Source organism: Sphaerodactylus townsendi, linkage group LG06, assembly GCF_021028975.2.
Source record: "Sphaerodactylus townsendi isolate TG3544 linkage group LG06, MPM_Stown_v2.3, whole genome shotgun sequence".
Classification (NCBI taxonomy): Eukaryota; Metazoa; Chordata; class Lepidosauria; order Squamata; family Sphaerodactylidae; genus Sphaerodactylus; species Sphaerodactylus townsendi.
The window spans coordinates 105908224-105928443 of record NC_059430.1 but is presented as its reverse complement, the minus strand read 5'-3'; the positions used below and the strand labels follow the sequence as shown (position 1 = coordinate 105928443).

The following is a 20220-nucleotide window of genomic DNA, read 5'->3' as shown; positions in this document are numbered from 1 at the left end:
TACAGTAATTCCAAGATGGCCACCAGAGCTGTGGCATGCCAAGAAAGGAGATCATGCCAGCTGTGGCAGAAGCATTTTGCCTGCATCCAACTTTGAGTATTAAATTCACCATTCCCGTTTGTGTTTTTATGTGAAGCTAAGCTTGTAAATCCGCCAGCTTTGATAGCCACAGTCTTTGCAGTCTCCTTGCCTTCATCCTGTTCGTCCTCTGATCATGAAGATTGCTTTTAGTCAACTTTTCTTACAAACCAGTGAGATTTTATTGGTATCTATTTTATTTATAGACTTATACTCGAGCCAACAAGTTTCCCAGTTTTTTGTGGTAAAATTAGATGCCTTGACTTATATTCGGGTCGACAGCTCTATACTCTGAGCCATATATATCTGTGCACGTGGAAGATGAATGGATGGGCTTTGGAGAGAAGTCGAGTGCGCATCTGTTCGATATTCAAGGACGAGTTACTTTTCATGTACCTATGCAGATTATATGAGTTTTGTTTTATCTTAAATTTTATCAACTTCCTTCCCAAAACATACCATTGGTTGGACAGCTAACTACAAACTAGCAACAAAACAATATGGCATCCAGAACCAGATGACTTCGCCCAGTGATTTTACATCGATGCTGGAAAGCTTGGGGGTCAAGATGGAACCTTGGCCAGAGATCAAGGGGCAGAGCAGCTGTCCTCCAGTGGTATACTCTGAAACCTGCCTTCAAGGCAGAGCAGAATAGGGCCTCCAGTCTCAAAAGATGATCCAGAAGAATGCAGTGATTGATGGTTTCAAAAGACGCCAAGAGGTCCAGGAGAGTTATAGGGTTATATTCTCAATTTCCCTTTCAAATGCTTGTGGATTCTGGCCGCTTTTTGGGTGCTGGCTTCTTTTGTCTGCTGTTGACTGCTGGAAACTGGCCCCATATTGCCACTGTTTGTTAAAAATCAAACCCCTATACAGAAATCTAAAAATTCCAAAAGATATTATTTTACAGATACCATCTGTTCAAGGTTTATAAAATTCTAAAAATGTTTTCAAATGCAATTGTCATCTATAATTCGATAAAATGTTGATGAGGCCGTAAGGTGCCGCATCGTTTGGATTACTGGAGCTGGGCATTTATCTTTCCAGTCCTATAACTTCAGTCTTTTAGTAATGGTAAGGGCACGGATAGGAGCCCAGTAGCTCAGAGTGGTAAGATGCAGCGCTGCTGTCAAAACTTGGCTCACAACTTTATTTTGATAGAAGTCATTTTCAGATAGCCAGATCAAGGTTGGCTCAGCCTTCTACCCTTCAGAGGTTGGTGAAAGGAGGACCCCGCTTCTTTAGGGTAAAGTGCACACTGTGGATGACTAGGGAAGGCAGTGGGAAACCACCCCATAAACAGGCCAATTCCCCACTCACCATTAGATGCGCGCTCCTCACGGCAAATATCCCAGGGTCCTGCAGCACTTCCCACTACACCAGCATCAACAACGCAGTCACCCCGATTCTGCCGCTCCTCCCACCCCATAGCGCGTGGTATTTTGGAACCTCGTTGGAGGTACGCCTTTTTGAAACCCAACGGACAAGCTGCAGTGGGGAGCATGAATCCATACTCAAAAGCACCCAATTCTTACAAAACTGGTTTGCCTCTGCTTTCACTTTTGAAGTGGGGAATCGACCATAGTCTGCCTAGTAAAAGTCATGATATGACATCACCATATGGGCTGTTTGCACAATACACAGGTCTTCACCCACCTAGCCTCAAGAGGCAACTGGCAGCCAAGCCAGAGGGTGAGGGCTGGTTGCTGGGTTAACAATTCCAGGGGGGTGGGCATCGTCCTTGATAGGGTTCCCATTTGCCCTCTTATAATAAAAAACCCCCAGCTAGTGGAGAACCAGGTTTGTTTCCCCACTCATGCACATAAGTGGTGAACTCAAATTTGATGAAGTGAGCTTGTTTCTCCACTCCTACACATGAAGCCTGTTGGATGACTGTGGGTAAGTCACTGTTCTCTCAGAACTCTCAGCCCCACCTACCTCATGAGGTGCCTGGAGGGTGGGGTTACGATTGTAAGCTGCTTTGAGATTCCTCTCAGTAGAGAAATGCGGGGTATAAAAACCCGTTCTTATTTGTGTATTGAGTGTGTTGTCTGCATTTGGCTGTGGCCCTGGTCCCTCATGTCCCAGGAGGGCAGGGCTATGTCGCTGGGCCAAAGTCTGCAGGGTTGGGCAGTGGGTCATCTAGAGGGGAGGTCTGTGGTATCCTATCCCCTGTCATGGACAGTTTGGGAAGGTTAACCCTTGGCAGCATGAGGTGGGATCGCTGTGCAGCTTCCGCCTGTAGAAGACACAGCTTGGCTGCAAGTCAACACTTTTCTGTCAGTAAGCCCCACTGGATAGAATGAGATTTGATTCTGAGCAGCCCACCATGATTGTCCCCTTCAGGGGCTCCCCTGGAGGTGTGTTTAGCAGTTCCATGATCTCCACAAGAACTAATGGCTGACCTCCCATTGAATTGAGGAATGGTTGAGCACTGGGAATTTGCAGTGTGCCTCCCCCCCTCCTCTGCCATGGCTCCTAGACAGAACTGTCTGAGGAGTGATGGTTTGGGAGAGTTAGTGTGTGTGGGGGGGGGGGGATTAAGTATATCTTATTCTGTGATGGACAAGACCTTGGCTTGGCTGCTGTCCAGGGTTTTGCTGTTGGGCAGTAGGCCGCCATCATACCCAATCCCATTCAGCATACCTGCAGGGTAGGTCTGCAGTATCTCTTGCAGTAGCCATGGGATACTCACCATGGTTGGGGATCAGGTCCACAGGAGTGCGGCTATTCTCTCTTGCCCACCTCAGTCTTGTCTGCAGTATGCCCCTGTATAGTGCTCCCATTCCCCATGTGTCTTTTAACCCCCACTAGGTTCAAGATGGTCATGGAGTCAGTTGCCTTAGCCCCTTGTCACACAACTTAGCACCTGGTCTGCCAGTGCATATCACAGGGTTTATATTAGCTGCTAGGGGCCAGCATTAGCCATGGTGTTAAAGGCAAGGGATTGGACTGGGGCCAATGGGTGTGACCATGCCACCTGTCTGCCTCCTGTGGCATTAGAAGCCCCAACCATCTGGGGCTGGAGATGCTGCCTTTCCCCAGCTCTATGGTTGCCTGGGTGCTATGCTGCAGTTTCTGCAGGTGTAGCTCTGTTCCATTGCAGGAGGTGTTCCCAGGCTGGGGAAGCTTAGAGAGCTAACTCCTTCCATCATCAGCACAGAGTGTTGTACTGGCAGTTCTTGGGGGGGGGGGGGTCTGTGGAGCTGATGCCTCAGTGCTTGTCCATGATGCAGCAGCATAGGGTTTCTCCAATGGCATGTATCTGAGATAGTTTCTGTGCCCCCCCTCTCACACACACATGCTATGAATCACAGAAAGAAAGGAGGAAAGTAAAGACAGGCAGAGACAGCCTCAATTAATGTCAGTAGTAACAGATTTGATTTCCCCCCCTTGCTTTCTTATCTGAGTTTGATAAATGGAGGCCTGTCAATGCTTTTAAAATTTGGGCAATACATTTTCATTTGGGTAAATACACATGATGGTACCCGATCAGACCATTGTTGGTCTATCAAAGACAAGCATGGGCTACTCAATCTGGCCATAGATCTCCAAAGTCTCAAGTCCCACATTACTTGCTATATGAAAATGGGTGGAAAATTGGGCAGTGGGTGTAAAAGTCAGGCAATTTAATTTCCTAGGTATAACAATTCAAACTAATCTAACTTGGAAATTGTATTTGCATTACATTAAATACGAAGTGAAAGTCTGTAGTAATGCTTTGACACATTTTTTTTTCTATACTAGGGGTGGGAATTATATACCGGGAACTATGAAACTATTAATAAAGCTATCAATCTTTAACATAGTTTCTACACTCTATTACGGATGTGCCAAAATTGTGTTTCTGGGGTAGCTCTTAGAGTGGAATTAGGTCAAAAATCTTTGGAAGTCCTTGCTCGGCAAAGAGCTTCCCTGATATTTCATAAGGTGCTTATGTCTGATGAAGGGTTTATAAGCCTCATTGGTAAAGATCAAACATCATCTTGGAAAAAGGTTATTGCTAGCAGGTTGCAGCTGCTTGGCTTTGATTCAAATATGGTGTTTTACACCAATGAAATTAAATTAGCAGTGACATCTCTGGAATTTTAGCAGCACACAGGAGAGAGCTCTGTGGGTTTGCTCAGTGGCTACCCATGGCCCACTTCCCCCTAATGCTATTCCACAGTATGTTTTCAATTTAACAGTACATCAGTACAGAAGGGCCTTCATGCTAGCTGGGTTTAAATGGTTTTCTGTCTTAGGTAACTGAAGGATGTTACACAGGTATCCCCTTTTTGGATAGAAGCCGTGAATGTAACCGTACTGAGACTATTAAGCATATTTTTGTTGACTTGTAGTTGCTGGGGAGATTTGAGGCAGCTTTTATTTTATAAATTGTATTCTTTACAAAATTTTACTCATTTTCTATGATCAGTTATTAGGATTTCACTACTGGTTGCTAAGTTTTCGTGGGTGGTCATTAAATGTAAAAAGGGGCAAATTTCTTCTGTGGTTTTTATTAGCGTGATGCGGCTTGTGGCCAGTGGGCTGTTAAAGCAATATCATTGAAGTAAGTGTAACCCCTGAAGTAAGTGTAACCCCTCAGAATGGGTTGACCCAGTAAGGGGTGGAGACTCAAAGCAGCACGAGGCTGCAGACCTCATGTAGTTGGAGGAGACAAGGCTACCAGACTCGGACCTTGGTTGTACCAGACTCGGACCTTGGTTGTATAAGCCCTTAACACCTTGTTAAGGTAAACTGCAATATTGTTGGGAACTACTGGGAAGGTAGTTGTTTATTTTTGCTATGTTGTAAATGTTAGAGAAGCAAGCCTTTATTGGCATAGACAGCAGTAAAACAATAATAAAAACAGATTAAAAAGCATATACAACATAGGATATACATGTTAGGACAAAGGAAATCTACTGGCATTTAGTAATTTCCAGGAGAAAGTCTGCCACTATCATACAGAGAGAAGGATCAGGGTTGTCCAACAAGTAGTGTAATCTAAATAAATCGGGGAGGTCGGGGTAAATGTAAGGGAGTGAGATTCACATAAGCTTGGATCTGATTTCCTTGAATGCTGGAGACAGGATGAAGTGGGGATGAGGATGGTAGCCAGAGATTCAACTGAGCCATCGTTACATGGGCACAATCTTTTAGCCTTTTCTTGCTTATTAAATCTGCCATGTAACAAGGCAGAAGGCATAACATTGAACCTGGCGAGCATTATGGCTCTCCTTTGAACAGGGTTTGATTAAACAATACGGAGTAGTGAGCCAAAGTGGCCCCGTTCAAATGGGAGGAAATACAGGGGGGAGAACGTTTTCTTGGCTGCAGTGATTAAGGTGGAGAACTCTCTATCCAATAGTTGACCTTTTAATTTCCTATAAGCTTCTGAATAGGACAAAGGGCAAAGTGAATCCACTGACAGTCCGATAGAGGCAATTTTTTCTTCAATTATGGAAAACCAGGGGTTGGAATGGGTGTCAGAGAGCAGACGGTGGACCAGGGAGTTATGTTTCAGGAGTTTATTGTTTCAGGGTTTCTTTTTGTGGTTGTAATGGGTGAGAGTTCTCCTGGAAACCTTCACCATGTTGAATCCTGTTCATCAAGCCCTTGGAGTCTTCAGGAGCCAACCCACTTGCAAAGAAGAATTGGACTTGGCAGTATCAGCAGACTTTAAATATAAGGACTTGAAAATGCAAACCTGAACAGGACCTTGAAGTGTGATGTTAAATGTTGATGTTATATGTTAAGAAAGTAAACCAATTTTGTTTTTAAATTTTGTTGTTGCAAACTCATTCCAAGTTCTGCCCCACAAAACCCACAAGCTGAGGTTACAGAAGCACTTGCGAAATGATAGTTTTAACTGGTGATTGCTAGAGATAACTGGATATACTGGGATTTGAACTTGGAATCTTCTGATTGCAACACAGGGATCCTACCACAAAGCGACAGTCCCTCCTGGTACAGCTGCCTGAACCAGACAAGGACAGACTAGATTCCACCACCTGACTGAACAGGAAGCCCAAACGAAGAATTTTTCATTTTCTCTCTTGTTTCTGCATGTAATATATATTGAGAGTCAACTCAGATGCATCATACATTATTGGACTTATACCTGTTTTCCAACAAGTGAGTAAGTAAATGCGACAAAGATCATGGTCTACTTTCATTTTTCAAAGATGAATTACATTTTAGGATGCTTGAGCTGCTTCAGGTATAAGTTACCTACATTCATTGAAGTACTCCCCGCTTTCATTTGTAAAGTGAATGCAGCATGTGAGTAGCTTCCGATATTGAATAATTCTGTAGGAAGAAGTTTCTCTATGTGGATTAACTAATCATATAATATGTTCCCTGTAGACCAAACTTCATCCCAGCTCCATAATATTCTTAACAGTGAAAGTCTTTCATATTGAACATTTCAGGATACAATTGTCTTCTTTGTGAGAATATCCATCACTCCCCTTGACAGTGATAGACAACGGTCAAAATTTTTGTTCTGTCTAATTCGGCCATTGCCTTTAAAAGAGGGAATGGAGAGGAGGAGGCAGCTGTGATAAATTGAAATGGAAGAATCCGTCAAAGATTTATTAAAGCAAGAGTGAAATTTCCAAAGCCAACTGCTGGCTACTCTGTTGTATTTCATTCCTCTGTGTTTTTCATTTGCATTTAAATTGCGAATTAAAATTTGTTAGCCTTCAACTAGCAGGCTATTAAAGTCAAATTATACCAGACTGTCGTTCTGTACTGCTTCACATTTCTAGAGGGGCGTCTCATTGACATTCTTTCTTAATCTGCTGACAAGCTCCTGGAAATAGTAGTGACATCAAATCATCTTTAAGAAAACCTGGAAGCTGTTTTTCTCAGGTTACTTTGCAACCTTGTCTACTGGTAAGGCTGCTGTGTTTTTAACAGTTATGGAAATGGAATAGGTGAAATTTCTTCGGTCTCTGCATTCTTGGGTAGAGAATTCTTCACCTGTTGAGTATCTAAGCTATTATAACCTCAGAGTTCTGCTTGCAACAGGTAGCACAACCTAGTATTCCTAAGACCCTTGCCCCTTATCCACTTATCAGCCTTTTTATTCCCTGGCAGCTCGGGCTTAATACTTTTATTTATTACTTTCTACTTGCAGGCTGCCCTTCCCTTTGTAGGCTCAGATCCGCTTCCAACATGAGATGAATACAATAAAATTCTATCCATAACAATCTAAAACTTTCTATAGCAATACACTCAGATGGTGACTGGAATTCTGATATGCTAAAAGAACAATAAATGTTCACCAATACAAAGACAGAAGGGTAAGAGGGGAGGGGAAGAGGGACGGAGGCCACTAGGTGGTAAGACCATTGTTACCTCAACTGTAGGCCTGGTGCAACAGTTCTGTCTTGCAGGCCCTGCAGAATTGCATTGAATCCCGCAGAGCCTGGGTCTCATCTGACAGAATGTTCCATGACTGAAAATGTTGGACGGCCAAAAATATTGGGCAACCCCATCCACTACTGCTCTGCCCCACTGCCTCCAGAGTGCTTTTGGGTGGCGCAGGGAGGCGGGAAAAACAGCAAACCTCCCCAGCCACTGGAAGCCCTCCGTGGGGCTAAATGGACTTCCACCACCCTTTCAGGCAGTGTAAGTCCAGGGCACCAGCCATGGTGTGAAGGCTCAGGTGGGAGCCAACTTTTGTTGACTTGTCCCCTGGGAACAACCCAGTCCACTCCCCCCCACGCTGGTGTCTGATTAAACACCAGTTCAGCCCCTAACCCCAATCTCCCTTCTAGATGGGCAGTGCCGAGGTCCACGGTGCCTGCCCACCTCCTAATTGCCTACTCCACTGGCGCATTTGCCAAATACATTGTCAGGATGGGCAAATGACCAGTAAGGTCTCACTGGCTCCATTGAGTCATCCCCCCCACTCCAGATGGGGTTGCTAGTCCTGGTTGAGGCAAGCCGGGTTGCTTTGGGGACAGCAAATCAGTATTAGGTGAGTGTAATACTCTTTGGGGCACAAACTGGAAGAGGCGGTTTTGCAGATATGATGGCCCTGGAACATTGAGGGCTTTGCAGGTGAGTACCTTGGACCTGATTTTGTGCTCCACCCAGAGTTAATGCAGCTGGTAGAACACTGGTTGGATGTGCATTTGCCGTGGGGTTTTGGTAAGGACTTGCACTGCTGCATTTTGCTCAAGCTGGAGATTCTGGAGCAGGCCCAAGGGCAGCCCTGCAGAGAGCAAGTTGCAGTAATCCAGTCTGGAGGTGACTGTGGCATGGGTCACTGTGATCAGGTCGGGTTGGGACGGATAGGGTTCCAATAGCCTCTCCTGTTGAAGATGGTAAAAAGCCAGTGTTTGTGATCTGAGCCTCCATGGATAAGGCACCAAGAGTCACTCCTGGATTCTAAATGGTTTGCATAAGTGTTAACTGCACACCATCAAGAGGTGGATGTTAGTCACCCCCATCTATGCCTCCCTGGGAAGAAGCTAGAAACGTAGGGGAGTTGTTTTCAATGAAACTTGGTATTCAAGAACCTGCTGGGACTATTGCTTCAATGCCCCAGTGATCAAGCAATATCTTCTTGTTCATTTAAAAAAGAAAAGGAAAGAAATCCCTCATCTTTGGGGGGTGGGGGGAGAAGACACTGATCCTTCACATAGTATTTAAAATGGCACCAGTTGGTGCTGGTTCAGTAGCCACTCTCTTTAGAAGAAGAGTTTTGATTTATATCTTGTTTTTCTCAATCGTAAGGAGTCTCAAAGTATCTTACAACCTCCTTCTCCCCACAGCAGACACCTTGTTAGATAGGTGGGGCTGAGAGAGTATGAAAGAACTGTGAATAGCCCAAGGTCATCCAGCAGGCTTCATGTGGAGGAGTGGGGGAACAAACCTAGTTCACCGGATTAGAATCCGCCACTCATGTGAAGGAGTGGATAATGAAACTCGGTTCTCCCGAGTCCACCACCCTTATCCATTTGACCACTCTGGTTTAACATTCTTCTCCCTTACTCTTCCACAGTGTGTTCTTCTTCCCATCAGCATTCTATTGCTAAACTTGTTCTTTCAAAACAAAGCAAAAAAATTGGAGTAGGGGAATGGCTTGTGGAAGCTACTGTGTAGGGAGACTTCTTCTGTTAATTGCTACTACTTGCTGAAAGGTTTTTGCTTCACACATTATGTAAAATGTTTCTAGCTGATGCAGGGTTGGGAGCCATTTTTGTTGAGTGTTTTTTTCTCCTACTCTTTTACTTGTGCACTGTTTGTCCAGTCAGTACACAACAAATTGCTAGTGATAACAGTTTATTGGAGGAGTAAATGACTCTAGTGGTTCTGCACAGTAGCACTAGTGTGCAAAAAAATAATGAGAGAGGGTTGGTTGCACCACCAGTGATGCTGTTGGTGACACCCCTCACTCTTGATAGATATTCCTGTTTATTTGATCACATGCAGAAGCAATACGCTGACTCCACAGCAGAAGAGATTCAGAGGAAAAGGCAGGTATGCAGAGCAATTTTCCCAATCTGATTTAAATGACTGTGAATGGCTGCCATAAAAACCAGGAGTAAGTTGTGTATGCAAATAGCCCTTAGAGTCATTGCAATATTCATTATGTTGGTAAACATTCAAGCATAGCATTTGGAAGCACATCAGCACACGACCTGAAGGTTTGTGCACCTCAGATCTGTTCCAGCCCTCAGTCTGGCTAACTTTCAGTTGTCCTTTGATTTTAGAACGGCTCACACACAATTCTACTGAACACTTCGTCACAGACTGCAGGTAGCAGCTCATTCAGGCATCTAGCGAGGACCATTAAGAAACAGCAACATGCCTTTGTCAAGGTCCTAACCATTAGTACATAATGATCAAGCCATAATATCACTTTATTACCATGTCTACTTGCTGCTCAGAGAGAGAGAGAGAGAGAGAGAGAGAGAGAGAGAGAGAGAGAGAGAGGCAGGCAAAGGTCCACTGTGTAAGAGTTCTTTTGGCTGAGGGTCTGTTAGAAATAAAGCCTGGGTTTTTATTACTTTCCTGTTACTGAGAGCAATTACCTGGCATCATCAAAATTACAGTAAAATTACAGAGCATCAAAATCCTGTTACCTGGCACCATCAAAATTGCAGCGAGCCTAATCCTGTTATACCTGCAGGGACCAGAATCACAGCTGGGAAAATGGGAGAACTGGTGCCAGAGGAGAACAGGTGCAGCAAAAGAAGACCTTGTTTTCTGCAGGTCTGGAGAGAAAAAATAAAGAATGGTTATGGTTGTTTGGAGGAGGGAGAAGCAGCGCAAATGGGTTTTTAAATACTCACACAGAGGAGCAATTGCATGGGAAGATTTTCATGTCTAAATAGGAATTTGGGCAAGAAATTATGGAAATGCTGGTTTTGGTCAAGTTGTAATCCAAGTCTCTCTCTCTCTCTCTCCCCCCCTCTCTCTTTTTTCTGGAATGTGCAGTTTGGGTGATGCTTATTCACATGTTTAGGAATTTTTTGGCATCCCAGAAAGCATAATTCTAATAGAGCTAAAGAAGCATCTTCTGAAGGGCCAGCCCAGTGTAGAAGTAGTGTCCACCTTTTCCCAAAAAGAATGTGCCATTGAATCGTCAACCCATAGCAACCCCATCCACAAGGCATTCCACATAAGAGTTGAGCAGAGGCAACCTCTGCTGCCTTCCTTAGAGGTGTTTCTTTGACGAAATCTCTTTAAATAGTTAAAATTAACAATGTTGCATTCATTTGGGGTTCAAATGGAGATTGTGAAAATATACACTTTTTGTACTCAGAAACAAAAGGCACCATTTTGTTTTCCTTCACTTCCTTTTCCTGGGCTCTGCAAATAGCTATTCTAGTGCATGGGTTCTTATCAGCAATGAGAGAATTGCAACTGGAGCACTTATCAGTGAATCACAGGCAATTTAGAACCACTGTATCTAATTAGAGTGCATCTCTCTCTGGACAATAACTCTGAAGACTGCAGAAAAACTTTCTTTTCGGAAGCTCCTTTCTCTTGCCATTTTTTTCCAGCACTTTCCACTTCTGTGTTTCTAACAGAGGAACATGTCCATGTGGATCAAGAAGAATAATGGAGGCCACAGTGTGTCCTGGACAGAAAGAGAGACTTTGGATTTTTTTTAGGCAAGGAGAAATTTGAAGAAGCACTGGGATCATCTCACTGGAATATTGATGTGTTGGAGAGACTATCAGAGCATATGGTGACCAGGGGCCATGAGAGATCTGTAATGGAGTGCTAGACCAAAACTAAGTCCATGAGAAAGAATGCAGACAGCTGACTGCTCAGAACAACTGGAAACTTCCCACCACCTATCCTATTACAAGGAACTGAATTGCTACTATGCAGCAATGCAAGAATACAGCCAAAGGACATGGTGAGGCCCCTGCTATTGAAAGATCTTCATATGAAGAGAGACCAGGTTTCAGGGAGCTTTTTAACAGAGATCTGATGACTATCCACCCAGACTACATCTGTTACCAATAGATGTGGGTAAGTACTGTGTTCACCCCTACTCTCACTTTCACATTATTTTGAGATATCATGAACAATGTCCTTGAGTTCTATCCTTACAGACATTCATGACAATATACACACAACAACAGAGAGCTTTCTTTTGGACGCAGAGGATCTTGACAAGAATCATGGATCCACCAAGGTAAGTTCCCTGGGTTATGGCTGTTTTGTTCACCTTACACCTCCCCCCAGCCTTACAGCCATACTACTAATTTCAAAGTGAAATAACTCCGGTTTTCTTCAATACTGGCTCAACGTTGCTTCTCTGTACTCTCTGTACTCTGTACTCTGTTCTCTATTAGTGGCACAAATTTCCACAAAAGAAAGGCAAGGAATCTAAAGGACATGAATCTGAACTGCATGCCTTGGGGAATTATCAAGTAGGCTCATAGAATCATTGGAAGGGGGCCAAAAGGACCTCTAGTCCAACTCCCTGCTCAGTACTGGATCAGTCTATACTATAGCATCCCTGGCAAATCTTCAGAGGTGTATCTAGGGAAAATGTAGCCCAGTGCAATGTAGCCCAGTTTTCCACCACCCCCTCCCCAACATGAGCGGCCACCCACCCCACCATGGTCAAAAAATTATTTGCACCAGGTCTTGAAGTCAGTATATGGACCCAGGGGGGAGGAGGAGGAGTGTGGGGAGCAATTTTCTGCCCCACGTGTGACTAAATGGCAGCTGCCCAGGGACACTTGACCCACGGGCAGTACACCCCTGCAAGTCTTCATTCAGTTGCTACTCGAAGACTGTCAGTGAGGAGGAGCTCGTCGCCTCCCTAGGCAGCCGATTCCATTGCACATTCCTCTGTCAGCCGATGCATTGCTGTTGCTTTTCTCTTTTTGCAGGAGAACCATGTTATAGAGCATGGGTAGGGAACCTGCGGCTCTCCAGATGTTCAGGAACTACAATTCCCATCAGCCCCTACCAGCATGGCCAATTGGCCATGCTGACAGAGGCTGATGGGAATTGTAGTTCCTGAACATCTGGAGAGCCGCAGGTTCCCTACCCCTGTTATAGAGATACCAGGGTTCACACCACACCATGGTACCCATTAGTCTAATGCAGTGGTTCTCAACCTTCCTAATGCCACGACCCTTTAATACAGTTCCTCATGTTGTGGAAACCCCCAACCCTAACATGTATCCATTGTACAGATAGAGAACACTGATGCAGAGAGTCTTAGGCGACCCCTGTGAAAGGGCCGTTCGACCCCCAGGTTGAGAACCGCTGGTCTAAGGGATTTCTAGACAGTTGGTTTTTTCAATGCGGAAGTTGTTGCAGCAATTGGGGATCAGCCAGCCTTGCTGGATGCCAAGGAGCTGAGACCCACTACCCTGCTGCATGAAGCTTTAGCCATGATTTTTATCTGTGATCTTTATCCATTCCACATTAACTCAGCGCAGGAAACATACACTGGAGATTCAATAGAAGAAGAAGAAGAGTTTGACTTTATATCCCCCCTTTCTCTCCTGTAGGAGACTCAAAGGGGCTTACAATCTCCTTTCCCTTCCCCCCTCACAACAAACACCATGCAAGGTAGGTGGGGCTGAGAGAGCTTAGAAGAACTGTGACTCGCCCAAGGCCACCCAGCTGGCGTGTGTGGGAGTGCACAGGCTAATCCAGTGATAGCAAACTTTTTCGAGACCGAGTGCCCAAATTGCAATCCAAAACCCACTTATTTATCATAAAGTGCCAACATGGCAAATTAACCTGAATACTGAAGTTTTAGTTTAGAAAAAGCGGTTGGCTCTGAGGTGTGCATTGCTCGGTGGCTTGGTGGTGGTCGGTGGCTTGGTGGTGGTCGGTGGCTTTGCTTTGAAGCAACCATGCAACTCTTCCAACTGGTGAATCATAACCCTAGGAGGGTTTACTCAGAAGCAAGCCCCATTGCCAGCAACCGAGCTTACTCCCAGGTAGAGGCTCGCGCTGTAGTTCTTCGCATGAAAATCAGTGGGGTTTAACAGCACTTAACAGGGTTACCTACAATGCTTCCCCAAAACTAGGTCCTAGGTTTAATGCTAATAATCAAGGCCAGCGGCCCAGGCCAGCCTAGATGTGGGGGAGGCACTCTGCATGTGCCCGCAGAGAGGGCTCTGAGTGCCACCTCTGGTACCCGTGCCATAGGTTCGCCACCACTGGGCTAATCTGAAGTCCCCAGATAAGCCTCCACAGCTCAAGTGGCAGAGTGGGGAATCAAACCCGGTTCCTCCAGATTAGAGTGCACCTGCTCTTAACCACTACGCCACTGCTGCTCCTCTAAGTTGAATGACTAAGAAACCACATTAATGAATCACTCCTCCAAACAACCAAACAACCCTGCTCAGTTCATTCAAAATTCGATGTAGGAAGGCTCTTTTCCAGTCGCCTCACTTCACACACAAAGAAGAGGGTGGTCTTTTAGTTTTATGTCAATATATCACAATATCATGTGACAAATAAATTAATTAAAAAGACCTTTGGCAATGCGACGCTACCAACAATGAACTGCCCTACGATCTGGATTGTTTTGGGTACGTGAGGAAGAAAATAAACGGACCCCACAACAACTCCAGTTTGTTAAAATTAACAAAGTGCAGAAGGAACATGAAAAAGCCAGATCCATGGCTTGAGGCTTGACTGTGTGGAATCAGGGGAAGTCATCTGTGAGGAAAGACTTCTTTCCTCCCTTACTGAGCCAACCACAGTCCTAACTACATGAGAAAAACTGAAGAGGAGGTAAATAAATTAGTCAACATTTGTTTTTCCTTGTCCATTTAAGCCTCAGAGGTGCTTCTCCCCAATGAGCTTGAAAGGTCACTCCTGAATTTTTTTCTCAACTGAAGTAAACAATTTACATGGCCTCTCGAAAGACTTAGCCGATCTCTAGACCATTTAAAGAGTGTTCGATGCGTCGCTTGCGTTAGATTAGTTACGTTACGTTACGTTCGCTTTCCTCCCTCCCTCCCCTCCACACCTCCCTCCCTCCCTCCCTCCCTCCCTCCCTCCTTCCTTCCTTCCTTCCTTCCTTCCTTCCTTCCTTCCTTCCTTCCTTCCTTCCTTCCTTCCTTCCTTCCTTCCTTCCTTCCTTCCTTCCTTCCTTCCCCCCTATTCCCCCCTATAGACCAAGGTTTTGAACAATACAGCCAGAAAACTTAAATAAGACTCATATGTAAAAACACCTCCCTTCAACTCTTCTCTGCAACCGCTAGAAAACAAGCAGCAAGATAAGTATGTCGAGGGTCAGAGTCCTCCAAGAGGAATTGACTCTTTTGCTCTAAAGTTGTTTGAGAAAACATGGACCATTTATTAAAGCTATGGGACAATTCATTTTAGCCTCAGTTGGGACACATGAGGGCATTGCAAAAGGATATGTACCAAGGAGTTACTGACAGAAGGCCTGTCTGAAAAAGGGGTCTTTAGCAGACGACCCAGCAAAACCATTGAAAAAGGACAATTAAATCTTGAGTGCATAAATGTTCTACATAACTTTAAAACTAACCAGAGAGTCCAAATAGGAAGGAAAACTACCCTTAAATAGAAGGCCCAGGGCAAGTGAAGAATGTCTTCTGAGCATCAAAACGAGTGTAACTTTTATCTCTAGCACAGATCATTTAGACACATGTTTTTTCATGGATCTGAAAAAGAGAAAAGGTTCTCCACCTTCAGATTTACAAGTGATAACTTGTGTTCCAAAAGCTGGAGCCAGGGAGTCTTATAAGTCCCACTTTACTGCTGTGAAATGGCACCAGGCATTAAAGTCTATCATGTCATTCCACTCTTCAACATAATGAACACATTATCCCCCCCCCCCCCCCACACACACACTGGTTTCAAGGCAAGCACCTCTAAGTTATATCAGATAACTGAGTGAGGCAGCATTTCAATGGTTAGAGAATTAGGAAATACTCATGCAGAAATCAGATGCTATTCTTGTTCATGTAAATGTGCAGTTATGGCTGGGGGAATTGAACCTCAAATGTTTGGGAACTATCCTGCTACATTATTAGTCCTTTGAGCCTCCTTCAGGTGAGGCGGGGAACTGCATGCAACATCATTATCACCTGAAATGGGCAGGGAGCCAGAAACTACAGAGCTGGAGTTGCTAAAGACCAGAAGTGAAGCTCCAAGAGGGAAGGGGGTGCACAACGCATCAGGCGTACTCCCCTGTGGGGGTGTGGCAAGGGCATTCCGGGGGCGTGGCAGGGGCGTTCCAGGGCAGGGGCATTCCAGGGTGGGGCGGGGCGGGGTGGAGGACGCACCGGTGCACCGGGCAATTTTCCCCCTTGCTACGCCTCTGCCAAAGACTGGAAGTGCTGAAGCAGTGAAGCATATGCTGATTTTTCCAGGTTAATCTCAAGCATTTTTAGCGCTGAGGATGAGAAAATAAAGGATGTGATGTTCTTGGGAAATAGGATGTGTAGGATCATGTGAACGTGAGGATACCTTCACTAATGCACCTTTGCAGGGGACCAGTGATATACATCAAGTTACTCCTGCCTCCTGTTCACAATTTAGGCATTCTCTACTCCTGCAGATTTACCTCAACGACCTTCCTTTGGAAAACAGAAATCCAGGAATAAAGAGGAAACCATTATTCCTTCCCTTCTTTTTGCTTATTTTAAATAATATCCCTTCCATTGTCAACAGACACTGTGGTAACTGGACATTTTTAAAGAATCTCTCCAGAATAAAAAAAATCAACCATAGGTCCTTTTCACTCATAATCACCTGCATCTTAGTGAGCAATGGGATTCATGTCATTCTTTGGGGGCCTCTATCCCCCAGGAACAGTATTTTTTTTAGTTCAGTGGACAGCAGTGGAGGAAGAGAGGCAAACAGATGCTCTGCAGATGAAAATTTAGTCTGTGTCCAACCCAGTGTCCCCAGAGAACAGTTACTCACTGCTCACAGTTATTTTTCTGTAGGCAGAAAAGCACCAGCAGCATGAAACAACCTCTAAAAAACAAAACAAAAACTTACTGATTTTGACTTCAGGGTGCTTTTTACCCAGCTCATATAAAACAGGCATGTTAATTTGAAACAGGAAAGGGAAGCATCAAAGTGAAGTATTACTGTTGTCTGTGGGTTTGTGTAAATAATAAGTGCACTGGAGAACATTTACTTCATGACACACATTATTTGCTTAGGGCAGAAAAATAATTCATTAGAGACCAGAAAAAAAATGAAAAATGACAAATATTTGAACTAGGCTTTGGGTGTTGTGATTTTTTAAAATATCACATTTGAAAACCAACCCAGTTGCTTTACTCCAGAGTGGCAGCTGTGTTAGTTTTTCCACAACAAAACCAAAATGGAGTCTTGAGACATTTAAACAGATTTATTACAGCCTAATCTTCTAGGCACTCAGGCCTATTTTATGAACCCTAGATACAAGCACAACGATATGGGCAATGTGAAAAAAACTAAACAGCAACTATTGCACTATGGCCACTGGCCAAAATCCAAAACAATTAAGAAAACAATACAGATAATTTTAATGTAGAAAAGTGCAAAGTGCAGTGCCAACATAGAAGAACAACAGAGAACAGAACAAAACAAGTACTTGAGAGAGAATCCTCTATTGCAAATGCTGGGGGGAAGAATTAGGATTAATAAAAGGAAACATTTCTTCACGCAACACATGACTGGTGTTTGGAATATGCTGCCACAGGAGGTGGTGATGGTCACTAACCTGGATAGCTTTAAAAGGGGCTTGGACAGATATATGGAGAAGTCGATGTATGACTACCAATTTTGATCCTTGATCTGAGATTGCAAATGCCTTAACAGACCAGGTTCTCGGCAGCAGCAGCAGCAGAAGGCCATTGCTTTCACGTCCTGCATATGAGCTCCCAAAGGTGTCAGGTGGGCCACTGTGAGTAGCAGAATGCTGGATTAGATGGACTCTGGTCTGATCCAGCAGTCTCTTTCTTATGTTCTTATGTTCTATTCCTTTGAACAATACCTAATATTACTTAATTCCTGTATAGCTTTATATTGCCCATTTGAAGTTCCAAATATCAAGACAGAGGATAAACAAGGTAAGCTCACAGTCCAGGAGTGCTTTGATTGTCTGTTCCTGCATTGCAGGGGGTTGGACACGATGGCCCTTGGAGTCTCTTCCAACTCTATGATTCTGTGATTCTAATTCATTTCAGAGAACTTCAATTAAGTATTTGGATATGCCTTTACAGTGCTGCTTTAATTAGGAAAATATATGCGCAGGCAATTATAGAAATTTTGTCTCTACTTGGTGGACAAGGTAGGTAATATTAGAAAAGCTGTAGAGGTGTTTTGGGACTATCTCTAAGTCATAGGCTCATGAAAGTCCATAAGGTAGTCACAGTGCAGTGTAGTTCTAAACAAACTTCAACAGTTGTAACTTTGATTGAGATGACATTACTAATTCGTTCACTTCATTTCTCCCCAAGCTGACCCAAAGCAGTTTACATCATCCCCTTATCTCCATTTTATTCTCACAAGTGAGCCAGGTTAGACTGAGAGTGTGTGACTAGCCCAAGGTCATGCAGTGACCTTCCCCTCCCCCAGGTATTATGGTTTTTTGTGTGATCGCCCGTGAAAATGGGTTGAACCAATGCATACTTAGAGCACTTTTGCACATGCAGAATAATGCACTTTCAATGCACTTTCACAATTGTTTTTCAAGTGGATTTTGCTATTTTGCACAGTAAAATCCAGCTGCAAAGCGCATTGAAAGTCCATTATTCTCATGTGCAAAAGTGCCCTTAGAGTGCTTAAACCACTTGGATTCAGTCCAGTGGGCAGTTTGGGGTAAGGATCCTAATTTAAAAATGACATCCAAACCAGCAGGGTTAGGCAATACCCCTTAGGCTTGGCTGTTGGAAGTGAGGGACTTTTATGCTGTTTCCTTCCTCAACCACAGAGGGTTTTTTACTAGTAAGTCAGACGCTAGATAGGGAGCCATGGATTGACACCTTTATCATGCTGGTACTATCCCTTTGATGTTAGACTGATACTCTCAGGTTCTTCCTTCCTTCCGGCTCACTCTCCCTCTTGCTCTAAAACCTTCTACAGCCCCATGTGCGTAGAGAGGATGGATGCTGAGTGCATCCATCCCCATCCAGCTAGATTAGATTAGAATAGTGAACCTATCTATCTACCTTTCTATCCAGAGTGGAGTTCACTAATAAATACTCTTTTTATTAGATTTGAAACTACAAATGACTCCGAGTTTTCTTTGCGCTCAAGCTCACATGCATGCTTGGGAGATGCTTCTGCTGGGCTGCAGCCTCCAGTGCACTCTGCTTGTAATGCAAAGGTGTCATCTCTCCAAGGAGATTATCCAACAATACCCATGGTTTCTTCATCTGGGTACATGAGCCAAATTTCAGAATCCACTGTGCACTTCAAATTGACAACATTTGTGTGGCAATCATCCCTGGAAGTCCCACCACCTGTCTGAAGTTCTGAATCAATCCTTGTGATTTTGGCCTTATGCAAAACCAAGTGTTTGTCAACTAGTCAATGCCCAAGGAACTTCAGGAATTTCCCAACTTGGAGCTGGCAACCCAGAGGGGAACTGATCTATGTAGGTGGGAGATCCATTGTGTTTCTGCGAGAACCCCAGCCATCCCTGCTGCTGTAGAGGAGGAGGGAAGCAGGTGGGCATCCAGGAGGGTTATGAGGGTCAGAAAGAGAAAGTTATGGGGTGGGGGCAGAAAGAAAGAGAGATGGGATGGGAGGCAGAAAGAGAAAGTGACGGACATGGAGAAGACAGCAAGTAAAAAAAGATTGCAGGAGGGAGAAAGAGTGAGAGACGGAGCGAAGTAGGGGGAGAAGGAAAGAAGCAAAGGTATGGCATAGCTGCTCCTGCAAGTTTCTTGTGAGTTCCCACTCTTGGTTCCCTATTTGAGCACTCCTTCATTTGCAGTCTTAGGACCAGAACGGTTTTATTAAAATCTCCAGCTTCCTGTTCGCATAGTTAGAACAATAGTGATAGCAAATGCCTAGGGAATGGATATGCAAACCTGTTTTAATTTAATGACGTCTGTCTGAACAGAGCATTTGCTCCACTCCAAGGATAGGAAAGACACGGGTGATTCAATGCTGGCACAATAACTAGTTTGCCTATGGGAAGACAAATCTCATTTGTATCCTTGGCTTTTCAGACAGGATTAAATTGGATAACAGATGCAGGACAGCAACTACTTTGCTGCCAATCGCAAAGCTGAAATTGCTACTTATGGGAAATGTCCCACTTCTAACCTGGTTGCCTAGTAACTATTGTTGCTTAAATGTACCTGTATTCATCATTCATTTGGTCTTCCGTTATTCCTCATGCCATGCATATGGTACAGAACCTTTTGTTATTCTAAACAAAGCAGCATTTTAATGTATTTGTCCTATATATACATCCCACTTTCCTCCCCAATGGGGACCTAGTTCTCTCCTCCTTGCCACAGTAACCCTATCAGTTGTACTGAGGGAGAAAGATGGTCTGAATGGCAGTCTCCAAATAATATTCTATGGCAGAGAGGGGACTCAAACTTGCTTCTTACAGGTTCTAATTCAAGATTCTAACCTAGTAATGTATACTGAGAGTCTCTGTCAGTCAAGTCGATCAATGATAGAGTCTCTGGATCCAATTATGGCTCTGTGACATGACAC

At 44.2% G+C, this 20220-nt stretch overlaps 1 long non-coding RNA gene across 1 annotated transcript; it reads left to right on the top strand.

Moving 5' to 3' along the window:
* The first annotated feature begins 31 nt into the window (after positions 1-31).
* LOC125435189 lies at positions 32-19627 on the top strand. Its single transcript, XR_007244864.1, has 3 exons — positions 32-180; positions 14496-14499; positions 19615-19627. It is a non-coding gene; the product is annotated as an uncharacterized LOC125435189 (long non-coding RNA).
* The last annotated feature ends 593 nt before the right edge of the window (positions 19628-20220 follow it).